Consider the following 12,942-nt stretch of genomic DNA (forward strand, 5'->3'; position numbering starts at 1 on the left):
CTACGCTCTTCCTATCACAGAAATAAGCAGCAAAACGGATTAACCATATGACGCAACATGCTTGCCTTTCCTGGACTAGACGCTGAAGGCCAGTAGTCACTAGGGGATGGTGAACGGAAGATGAGTCCCCAAATAGCCCAGTTCACTGCATTGTTTTCCATCACAAAGCACCAGCCTGAGTCCACCAGGCTTCTGACACTGAGAAGGTAGAGTTGAGAGTATTGAGAGACCAGGCAGAGTCCCAGAGGAGAGAGAACTCTGGAAATGAGATGGCCAGAGACTCACCCCATCAGAGCAGTGGAGGCAAGGACAGGAAGTGCCCAAGAGTCTCCTTAAGCGAGAGGGAATTGTACCTGGCATTCACATAAACCTTGCAGTGATGTCCCCCACCCCCACCCCACAGACCTGGAGGTCAGGATTCAGGGTGCTCAGCATTTACCCCCAGCAGAGAAGAATAAGAACCCTAGATTCCAGCGGCAGTGGTCCCACCTGACAAATCAAAAGCTGGACTCCAGACCATGAAGAAACTCAATCACATCTTGAAGAAAGTTCAAAGTCACCCAGCACCCAACAAGATGAAATTCACAGTATCTGGCATCCAATCAAAAAAAAATCACCAGGCAGGCAAAGAAACAGAAAAATATGACTCGTAACAAGGACAAAACTCAGTCAACCCAAACAAACCCAGAACTAATGTAGACATTTGGATTGACAGATGGAGAAGTCACGTGACCATAACTGTGCCCCATATGTTCAAAAATTTTTAGTGAAGACTCAGAAACTACACAGAAGACGGAATGAGCGTTAGACAGGAGAGCTGTAGCATCTGAAATCAAACACGGCAGGGAGGGATTAGCCGTGGGTTGTTCATTGCAGGAGAAACTATGAGTGGACTTGAATACACAGCGATGAGAACTTCCCAAAACAAAGCACACACACACACAAAAGTGAAAGCTGGGACAGAGAACTTCCACAGGCCTGAGCCATGTGGCGTGAAAGTCCCGGAAGGGAAGGAGAGAGGACCGTGTACAGAGGCAGAGATACGTGATGACCGGACTCTAAACTCGAAGAGCCAATACGCTCAACCGAAGGGGAACACACCTCACACTAAGAAAGCTGTACTGTGAAGCTTCACACCCCCAGGGTGGCTGGGGAAAGTTTTAAGTAGAGCATGACATTTTACATACAGGGAACCATGTGAGAAGAGCATAAATTTCTCAGAAACATCCACGAGACAAGGGGAGCAGCGTTCAAATCACAAACAAAGCAGCTGTCAGGCAAAGATTTCAGAGCTGGTTTTAATGTCAAGATGACTAAAGAAAGTAAAACAAAATCAGTCCTTTTTTTTTTTTCCGGAAAAAAAAAAGCCGGAGGAATTTACCACCAACAGATCCCCCTATAGGAAATATTCAAGAAATCGTGTAGGAAAGAAAATGGCACCAAATGAAAAGCAAATCCGTACAGAGGAATGGGGGTGCCAGGGCCCATGGTCACAATAGAAGCATAATCTCATTCCTTTTAGTTTATTCTGACCTCCTTTAAAAATTGACTGAAAAGTCAACATGGTATAGGATTTATAACGTTTGCATGAGCCCAATGAATGACCCTGTTAGCATAAATCCCAGGAGCAAAGAAATGTAGGCGGCATTGCCTGGAGACAGGCAGCAGCAACTTACAGGCAGGCACCGTAAGCACAAGAGGGCCACTAAAGTAGCAGAAATCTAAGAAGCCCCATATAAGGGAACATAATGGACTCATAGAAACCATGCATGGGTCCTTTAGCCTGTAGCACACAGACCTGGAGGAAGAAACAGGCAAATCACAATTATCAAAGAAATTTCAATACACATCTATTAGTAATGGCAGAACATAAGGGCAGAACCCACAGAGACTGAGAAAGTACAGCACCAGCAAGCTTAACTTACAGACACAGAATTCTCTGTGCAGCAGCAGCATACAGATTTCGAAGCACACAGAAGGCAGAACGTTACCACTGAGCCCTAAAACAGCAGACAGTGAAGGTATTAAGAATAACACTAGCATACTGAACAAACAATGCCAACCGGACTGGAGCTGTCTCGGAGGTTAGAGCGTTTGCCGTGTAAGCATGAAGACTGGAGTTCAGATCACCAACATCCATGAAAATATCAGATGGGCAAAAGATGGGCTGTCATCCCAGCATGAGGATTGCAGAGGCAGGGAATTCCCAGAGCAAACTGGAGAGCTGGACTATCAGTGAGAGACCCTACCTCAATATATAATGTAGTATATATGATCGTGTGATATAATATGATATGATCAAGGAAGATATCTGACATCAACTTCTGGCCTCCACACACATATGCACCTACACATGTGAGTATTTAAACACACATGCACAGCACATATATACTTGTGTGCATGTACAAGTACACACATGTACATATGCACACACTATAGAAATACGTTCAGCATCTCGGATGAAATAGACCAGCTTTTAAAAGATGAGAATTCTAAAAAAAGACCAAAGTCACTGAAGAAGTCTAGTGACAGAAATCCAGCCTCCGGCCTTGTTGATGGAGGTTTCTCCTTAACTGCCCACAGAGGCTCCAGAGGGTGGAGCCTGTGAGCAGCCTGAAGCTTTCCACTTTCTGTTTGTGGAGGAGGCACCATAGATAACGAAAGTTCAAGTTGAGCTTGGCCACAGATGAGCTTCTTTTTGGAAGTCATAACCAAACTGCAGGTCCTGGGTACCGACACCTTCAGACGATCCTGTAGCTCAAGCCTCCCAACCCTCCCACCTGAGATCCAAGAAGACAGTGGAGGAGAAACCTCTGGGGATCCTTAGTTTCAGGGACTCAGAGAAGGTTCACCAGGAGAACAGAAGAAGAAACGGTACTTGGTTCACGGAGGAAGATCATGGTTTGGGAAACTATATACCACAGGGCTTGGAAATTAATTTTAGGATGTGATTTCTGAGTCTCTGTGTAACTCAGGAACATAGTCTCTGTAAACCTCCAGCTAATAGGTTGATAACAAGTAACTTCCTCTCCTGTCTGCAGCCCTTGGCTGGGGGAACCATTTCCAGCCCCTGGTGAGCACTTCTGATCTTCTCTACTCCAGACATGAACGTTGACCTTGGCCTTGTCTTCTCCAGTTACAGCCTTATTCCAAAAGGCTCTCTAAGCCCTGGTGTCGGCTCTTCTTGTCTAGCCCCTGACCACTAAAGACTGCCACTGGTCAACAGGCATCTGGTAATACTGGCCTGGCCTGGCTCATGTCTCTTTTTAATCCTTGTTCTGGTCATTTCTTCTGCCATCAGCAGCCTCCTCTTAGTCCCCAGGACCAATGAGACCCAAGATAGCATTGTCTGGTTACACTGCTCTATGCTCTTCGGAGATGTGCATTCGATGCCGGGACTCTGACTCAGCCCACACAGCTGCAAGGCCTGATGTCCATGCTCAGGGCAACCTGCCTGAGTAGGAAGTGTGAGCTCTCAGAATCTGTGGAAGGGTTGGCTACAGAGTGCTGAGAAGGGGCCATCTGGGTGCAGCGTGAGGGTCTGCTGTCCTCGAGGGTGTCAGATGATGCTGAAGGCCATAGCAGACTCACGCAGAAGGGGTCAAGACAACAATTTAGCAAATGAGACAAGGCTCTGAACTGGTCTTTGACTCACTGAGGATTAGAACTCGGTTCTTCCCGACATCCCATGTCGAACTAAGACCATGCTCAGACTCAGGGCTCCTGGCCACCAAGGAAGGCCATTAACAGTACCTAGGAACACCCCTGCTCTCCCAGCAGTTGCTGCATTTCCAGATGAACGAGGTCTGGCTCGGGGGGAAATGGACCGGGCTCAGGGTGACTCTCTGGATGAGCCTGGTGTCCTTGCACTAGAGGAAAGAACAATTCAGGACTTCTGCAGCCTTTGACATCAGCTGCCGCCCCTGGGAAGGGACTTCCGTGCTGCCCTCGTCCACCTCTTCTCAGTCCCTGCAGCCACTTCTTCAACTGCCTCTGAGAAGAATCCCAGCCCCGAGAGCTGGTGTCCTTTGACCCTCAGCAATTGATCTTCACTTGGAGAAGACAAATGCATGTCAGACTCCACAGCCCATCGCTGTCCGTTTAAACAGTCTCTTATCCATCCGTCAGCTGCTTGAGATAGAAACTGGGGAGACAATCCCACTTTGTCTTACTGCCCAATCACTCCCAGATTCTGTCAGCTTTTTACCCAAACCATGTCCAGAGTCCTCTGGCTCTTCTTCACGCTCAATGTTATGCTCCCATCCAAGAGCCCAGTCTATCGGGTCTCCAGACAAGGCCCATCAGGAAGCAATGCTCTAGTCACATGGCGTCTCCAGGAGACCTGGGATGGGCTAAGGAGAGGGAGCTCCATCCTCTCCTCACCTGCTGGGGTTTATATCCCCAACTGCCATTACCAGGATAGCCTTCTAGCAATAGAGAAGCTCCCAAAAACTGTCCTGTTGTGCCTGGGGAAAGCCTGCGTGCTCTTCCTCAGCAGGCGTGCCTAAAATCTGGCCTCTCCTCCTGTCTTCTTCTCTCGACTCACAGTACCTGGATCTCCCTAGACAGCTTTCCACTTCCATCCTTGGGGACCCTGTTTTACTGCCCCTCAAAGATGCCTTCCTGCCTCCCATTCTGGGAGCATCTCCCACCTCCGTGATTCTCGATGGCCTCCAAATGGAACCCTCCTGGTAACTGGTAAGCATCCTCCTGCCTCGGATCCCACAAGGCCAGGGCTAGTTTGCACCTATGTCTCTAGCACTGTTCCCTGACCTGCAGGCTCTGAGAGGGAGTGAAGAGCCAGCAATGCAGAGAACGGGTGAAGAGAAGCCAGCAGGGCGCAACTAACACCTGAGGCGTGGCTCATGGTTACTCTGGTTTCTTCCCATCATGCTCTGCTCACTGGGATTCTCGGAGATTGTCTCCCCCTGGACATCTCCCAAGATCTCCTTTGACCCTCTTTTGCTGTCTGACTCACTTGCTATACTCTTTTGCTGTTGATAAACATAGGATCTTGCCATTCCCAGACCTATCTGGATAGGTCTCCTTGAGACAATAACTCTAGCTCCTCAGGACTTCCAGAAGTCTCGAGGACGGGCTTGGTGAGGACCTATAGATCTCCTCAGGGTTTTGATTGATTTAGTCATTGCACGGTCAGTGTCCGCAAGAACACTAGGAACTCTTGTTCACAGTTGACCCCAGAGAGAATGTCCAACATGGTCCCATTGCATGCAGATGTGTGTCCAGAGAGCTCAGTCTGGCTATGAAGCATTCAAGACACAGATAAGACGTGAAGTGGGCAGGGACTGCTCCCAGTGGCCACACCAGTCTGTGAAGAGGAAATGGCTCTTACAGTCATACAGGAGACACTTCTCGGTGACTGCACACGGTTTCTTGATGGGCTGTGAACCCTCCTGAAAACACTTAGGGCCTTTGAAATGTCCATGTTTCCGAGGCTGGCACTAGAACTTGGCCATGGGACTGATGTGGGCAGAGGTGGAGGTCAGAGATGCCCTTCTTGCTGGTCATGAACGTTAATGAAGAGATCAGGGGCTGTGACACGGGAGAAAGCGGCAGGCTTGGCAGGAAGCAACCGGCCAGTGCAGTGTGAGCAGGTGAAGGGCTGTGCCCAGGACTACAGCCTTGTTCTTCCTCTGGAGCAGCACACTGGGCTCAGCCATCAGGCGGTCTTCATCTGTTTGGGAGAAGAAGGTGGCTGGTGGGGTCTCTGAGCCTATTTTTAAACCACAAACCCTGTCCTGAGACCTTTAGGCCTTCTTTTTTCCTCCTTCCCTCCTTCTGTACCTTGCTCCTTCCCTTCCTCCTTTTCCTCCCTCTGTCTCTCCCTTCACCCATCTCGTCCTTCTTTCTTGCTTCCTTCCTTCCTCCTTGTTTTTCTTTTTCTTTTTTCTTCTTGAGTCTGGCCTCAAACTCAATATATAGCCCAAAGGATGCCCTTGAATGTTTAACAACCCCCCGCCCCCTGTCTCCACTTCCCAAGTGCTCTGATTGCAGGCATGGACCACCATACCTGCTATTATGCAGAACTAGGGGTCTAAGCAGGGCTTTGTGCTAGGCAAGTGCTCTACCAACTGGAGCTCCATCTCCAGAACACCTCCTTTCTGAAAAGGATTAAATGCTGGGAGGTCAGAGCAGACTGAGCACCGTGGTCCTGGACATGTGAGCTCTGTGAGGACACTGCACAGGGTGACTGTTATCTTCCTTCCTTCTGGACCTCATGCAGCTACCTCCTGCTGCTGATGCAAGGGTTTGTCTTGGCGACACCTTCCTCTTCTGGATTCAGATGAAGCACAAGCCCACAGAGCCTCAGAGTACCAGTCTCCTAGGATCAGCCTTGTTCTTGCTCTTCCTCCACTTCAGGGGTGGTGGCTCCTCCTCCTCTTCTACTTCTTCACAGGGCAACAGCAAAGGACTCAGCTCTACTGTCACCCAGAAACTGCACAGGACACAGTCAAGCGGCAGCCATCACAGTCCCTTCCTCCATCATGCGGCATTCACAGGGACTCTGTGGTCAGGACTGGTGAGCCGTGTCCACCTCATACCTCCCTCTCAGCTGAACATCCAGGTCAATGTTTTCAGCTCCCGTGGAGTATGGGTCTCATTCTTTCCCACCCTACAGGGACCTTCAAGTTGGAGTGCCAAAGAGAATCTTAGAAAAGAATGGGGAAGAGAGAGAGAGAGAGAGAGAGAGAGAGACAGAGAGAGAGACAGAGAGAGAGACAGAGCAGAAAGAGTAAGCAAAAGTTTTCTATATTCAATGGAAATAAAAAATTAAAAAATTCATAGAGACAAGAAATATAAGAAGCTGCAATCACAGAAAGAAAACTACCAAGTCACTAAATGGAATAAAAAGAAGAAAATTGCAAACTTGGGGGAAGATGTATGACATAAAAAGGATGTCATTTGGCTCCCTGCCAGGAGCAGAAGTGAGACAGAAACAAGGGAATGAGGTGACATCCAACAGAACACACCAAAGTATCGAAAGCAAAAACTACAGGTTTTTATTTCCCACACGCAGCCCTCGAGCTGTGTGTAAAGAGTCGTGAGGACACTTCAGGGTGGAGTGGAAGTTGACAGTATGCACCAGAGCCCTAAAACAACACAATCTAGTCATGTGACAGAAAAGCCATCACAGCCAAAGGGGCAGCAGTCACATGAGATGAGGAAGGCAGGGCTTGTGAGAGCTCTCGGCTAGCGAAGTGTGAAGCCATCCCATCAGTAAGAGGGCGCATGCATCCTCTCCTTAAACACACAAAGCTTCCAACAGCCGCCTGTGCCAGGCAGCCCCAAAGGCTGCAGGAAATAGACAGATGGGAGTCCTCGAGCAGATTGAGCTCATGGGATAGACAACAAACAAGCTAGAAGCTGATCGAAGTGCTGTGTGGGCGGAGGGAGCTGGGAAAGCTAGGAACACCTGGTGTTTAAGAAGGGACACTTTGCCCCATGTGGGGATTCCAGAAAGGCTAACGATGTCTGGGGTGCTAGCTTGTCCTATGGCAAAGGACTCAAGCAAGCAAGCAGAGCATGCTGGTAATTTGAATGAGAATGACCCCCCCCCCCCATGCATATGTTTGAATACTGGGTCCCTAATTGGTGGGACTGTTTGGAAAATATTAGGAGCTGTAGCCTTGTTGGAGGAGCTCTGTCACTAGGGGTGGGTTTTGAGGTTCTAAAAAACTTGCACCATTTCCAATGTCCCCCCCCCCACCTCCTACATGCAGATCAGGGTTTGAGTTTTTGGCTATTCCTGTTGCAATGCCTTTGTTCCGCCATCATGGAGTATAACTCTCTGAAACTAAAAGTCCAGTTAAATGCTTTCTTTTATAACGAGCCATGCTCAGAGTGTCATGTCACTGAAATAGAAACATAACTGTGCTCCTTTCCATTCCTGCCATTGATGTTGTGGAAGCTAAGGATGGGGGCTTGTTCAGGACCCGAGGACTGGGAACGCCTAGAGCCCAAGGTGGAGGTGCCACTGGGGGCACACAATGACGCTCACGCACAAATGACATTTAACATAATCCTGACAGGGAGGGTGGCCATGCATTCTGAGTACATGTCCGTGGAGGCCAGGGGTGACAGTCCTTCAAGAACTGACCTCCTTAGAAGTGAGCACAGATGACAGGTCTGAGAGAGTACACGACACATGTCATCAACAGACCGGAGGCAGAGACTCATCATCTTCCAAACGCAGTGGCCTGCGGAAGCAGAACAGGGTCTCCTCCTCACCAACAGGAATTCTGGTCCGTGTCTACACAGTCGCCACCCCTGGCTCCACCCAGCACCCCCCCCCCCCCCGCACCTCTGGTTTTGGGTTGAGCATGGGAAAGGAGAGTTGATCCTTTCGAATGCACCCTGTTCTCCATTCAGGGGCTGAGCACTATTGCTGCACACAGAGGAAAGAGATAAACAGGAGCCTTTGCTATTGTGCTGAGACCTTCGACACATGCTCCTTCATGTGATGGTGGGGGGAGCTTCTGCTAGGGGAGAACTTCTTCCAAAGCTGCCGTGACCTAATGGGATTATGCGACCTTGGACTACATGAACCCACAACTTGCGTAAGATAAAGCCGTCACCATCTACTTTGGGGATAGCTGCGGGAAAAGAAAGATGCGTTTAAATAGTATGGAAATATGTATATGAGGTGGGACTTTTGATCGTGGGTCTATGGAAATGGAGGAAGGGAGGGAAGCTTCAAAATAACCCTAGAAAAGGTGCCATCCTCCATGGGTCAGATCACAGGTCAGGGGTCACATTCACACTGGCTTTTCCATGTGTCTTGCCGTCCATTCTGTGAAGGACAGGCAGGTTTCAGGTATGGGTGACAAAGGGACACAGTGAGGAGTGGAACTGGATTTAACTCAATGGAGCAGAGACTGAAGGCTCTATCACACTAAGCCCTGAAGTGTCTGCTGAATGTCCCAAGGGACAGGCATATGAAGAATTTAGCATAGCCCTTTATGGCCAAGAAGTTGACCGTAATTACTAACCAATACCTAGCTGTGTCCTGCGCTGTTCTGAACACACTTTCCCTAGACCCCCAGTTATAGGTGGCTCATGTCTAAGCTTCATTGACTAGCCAGTTCCAAGTGTTCAGACATCCCTCTGTCTCCCATTCTGGTCTCCACCCCAGGCAGTTGGATACGTCAGACGCACTGATCTAATAGGTAAGCATCATGGTTGAGAGGATATGTATTGGGATATGTATTTCCAGATTCTGGTATTGCTGAACATGGATTTAGACAGAGACATGTTGCCAAGAAAGGCCGTGTGAGAACAGTGCTCAGATGAAGGGTAGGAAATCATTCTCATGTGGGAGGGGCAGGTGGGACTTCCCAGCTCATCAGAGGCAGTGCTAGTACAGCGAGTCTTTCTCTGCCCTTGACTCCAGCTGTTGGCTGCACCCGACCCTGGCTTCTGAGGGCCCAAGGCTGCTATCTGTAGAGGCCCAGCAGGGAGCTGTCCCCTTCAGCACTGCTCTCTAGCGTCAAGAGCTGGGCACCCAAACCAGAGTGCCTTGACATTCAGAACATATGGGCTCTTGAGAGTGTGCGGACCAAGGACCAGCTGCCTACTGAGGACAGTCAAAGGCCAAGCTGTCCCCTGATATAAGGCCACTCTGGCATTTGAACCCATATAGTACAGAAATTAAAATCAAATAAGGACAAACTGATTTTAAAAAAAAAAAAGCATAGGCAAGATCAGCTACCATTTTCAAAGATTTATCAATGAAAAGTCAAAATGTGTAATCTCAGTGAGCATCCTCTAAGCACCCACACTTAGTGGGGAGACCCTGCAATAGGTATTTGTCCTAAGCAAGACCACAGCTGGAGAGCCCACCCACCCACCCACCCACCAGGACACCCTGGTCACAAGGTAGACATGGCTGAGGTTTGCTAAGCAGCAGGGGCTCTGAGCTCCATGGCGCTGCTGGAGAACCAGAACACCTGTTCTTCTTTCCATCCATGTGACCTCAATAGCAGCAGGATACATGGTGAATGATGGGGGCGGGGGGAAGCGTTCTGATGAGCCCTCCTCCTCCCATCCATATTATCAAGGTTTTAAGTTGAAGTTCTGCCCGACTAAACCTCTCAGAATTCAAAAGGACCGCTCTAGCACGCGAAAACTGACTAAAAAGGTCTGAGGTAAATGAAATAAATTAGCTCACATGAATCCTTTCATCATGTCCTATTTATTCTTCCTGTGCTCTCTCCAACGCTCTCTCGATGTTTGCTTATGATGTTTCTCTTTGATGTTCCTCTTTTGATGCTCCTTTCTATTCTCCTCATCCCACAACGTCTCCAGTTTATATACCCACACAGAATTAGTTAACCATTCTCTGGTAAATAACAATGAGACCAAGGCCTTATGTCTTAGAAGGGGTGTGGCTGCGGAGCTCCCCCAGCAGATACCTGGAGGATCAAGATGGAGCTTGGCCCCTGGGCTAAGCATCAGGATGCAGCATCTGCTGGCACCCAGGTGAGTAGGAATCTTTTTCTCTGGGGCTGGTTTAGTGACCCAAGCTTTTTTTTTTTTCCTGGATATTTTAGGGATAGAGGTACCAACAGCTAATTTCCTGTGCTTTGATCTTGTGTTAATTGAAACTAAAGTGAAGGGTAAATACAGAATATTAGTAGCTTGTTAGGGTAAAACACAGGTCAGTAGATTATACTTTCCTGAGGTTGCTGCTAAAGAATTCAGGACCACCAGACCCATTTGTCTGTAAGAGCAAACATGATGTCTCTCTCTGATCAGTGCCTCCTGCTCAGGGCCCCTCTCTTGTCAATAAGTCCTGTCAATAGAAGCAATTGTGGGGGACTAGCTTTGTGTAGATTTGACTATGAGAACAAAGATTTGGCTGAATGAATACTTTCACACAACATGGAGGTCATTCGGTTGCCCATACAAGAAGTTGTCTCAATGAATGATTTATACACTGCTGGGGTACTTCGGGAAGAGTCCCATTATGGAAGGGAGAAGAGTCACGGCTTCAAAAGATTTCTACAGAATTGACAGTGATTATTTAAAAGCCAGGTGTTTCCAGCGCTCTGAAAATCAGGCTCCTCACTGCTCCCATGAGTTTGCCTAGTGATCTGTCACTAGTACTTTTACTGTGTGATGCTGGTGGCTGACAGCACCATGTGACCACAATAGGAGCAGGATTCAGTGAAGGACAAATGGGTTCTGATGAGCCCGCCTCCTTCCATCCACATGACCACAACAGAGGGCAGAATACAGAGTGAATGAATGGAGGGGTTCTGTGAGCCTTCCTGGGAAGAGTCCTCAAGGTCCTTCTAAGTTTCCTCTTCAGGCTGTCTACAATTAAATGTCCCAGAAAGAAGTGAAGATACCCACAGCCTTCAGTGTTTCTGCAGGGAGCAGAGGGAGAGTGGAAAGATGGAGTTAACATTTCTGACACCTTGGAATGAGAGAGACACATTTTGCTGCTGACTCAGAAACAATACACAGCCAACAAGCTGTGAGAACCATGAGAGGCAGGGGGATTTCTGTTTCTTATTCTATACCCATTTGTGGGTGGATCAAAGCTTTGAAAAATAGCATCCCAAGTGCCGGCTGCATGGACGCCCTCTGAACACCTACCCTAATCCCCTGTCACTCAGCCTACAGTGCCAAGGTCTCCAGCAGATAGGGCTGAGGCAGAGCCGGTCCCATGTCAACAACCCAGACTTCCCAGCTGGCCACCCGGGAGAAACACACACTTAGCTGGGAGTCTGTAAATGCAGGATCTCACTTTATTGCATCAGGGCAGGAACTTATATAGGGCTGAGGTAGTGGGCGGGAATCTTGGGATGGGGTGAGGTGGAGTAAGGAAGAAAGGGCCAATAATATCCTGCCACGTCAGTGGTGGGTGGGCAGAGGCAGGCCTAGGTCAGGCTGTGCTGAGTCACTCCTCTCCAAACTCAATTTTGGCTCAGGAAGTTACGCTGAGCCTCATGCCCTGGCCTCATGAGGCCCAACACTGCAGCCTATGGCAAAAGCCCAGTGGAGTGTTACATAGAATGAGCCACTAAGCGAGATTCTGGTGAGTTCTCTAATTGCTAACTGTATTTAAACTGTGGCTTTGATCCTGGTATAGTCTTTAAGATTTGGGAAGAATTATCCTCACCTCTAGCCACCTAAGTCATGAACACTCTAGACTCTTAAGCCCTGCTGTGTTACTGTTGGTACTGGGCTGTGAGTCTCAAATTCTTTCCCTAAACTGTCTCCATAATAGCCTTACATACTCTAACACTGGTATCCTAGGTGAAGACACCAAGGCCACATGCCTTGTCCTGCCTTGCCCACTACCGCGTGTCCATGCAAGCACACAGGTGCCCACACTCTACAGTATTGGCCTTTGATGGAGGAAGGTCATTGTCTAATTAATAAAAGAAACTGCTTGGCCCTCATAGGTTAGAACATAGGTGGGTGGCGTAAACAGAACAGAATGCTGGGAGGAAGAGGAAGTGAGTTCAGACTCGATAGCTCTCCTTTCTGGAGCAGACGCGATGAAGCTCAGACCCAGGATGGACGTAGGCTAGAATTTTCCCGGTAAGCGCACCTTGGGGTGCTACACACATTATTAGAAATGGGCTAGTCCAGGTGTGGGAGTTAGCCGAGAAGAGGCTAGATATAATGGACCAAGCAGTGTTTAAAAGAATACAGTTTCCGTGTAATTATTTCAGGGCATAAGCTAGCCAGGCGCCTGGGAACCGGGCTGTGGGAAGAGGCCTGCAGCTCCCACAACAGGCCTCAGTGACTCTTAACATAGCCCTGGGATGAACCCTCTAGTATCTGAGTCACACCCATGCTGCTTCTCTGCTCTGTCTTGTCCTGTTTGAGAATAAAAGTCAAGGTCATCACGCTCCAGTGGATGGTCCCATGCCTAGAAGCATCTAAGAAGCACAAATTCTGTTCTTA

This window comes from Microtus oregoni, unplaced genomic scaffold (genome assembly GCF_018167655.1).
Source record: "Microtus oregoni isolate MIOR12 unplaced genomic scaffold, Mior012 000038F_ref0000394, whole genome shotgun sequence".
Classification (NCBI taxonomy): Eukaryota; Metazoa; Chordata; class Mammalia; order Rodentia; family Cricetidae; genus Microtus; species Microtus oregoni.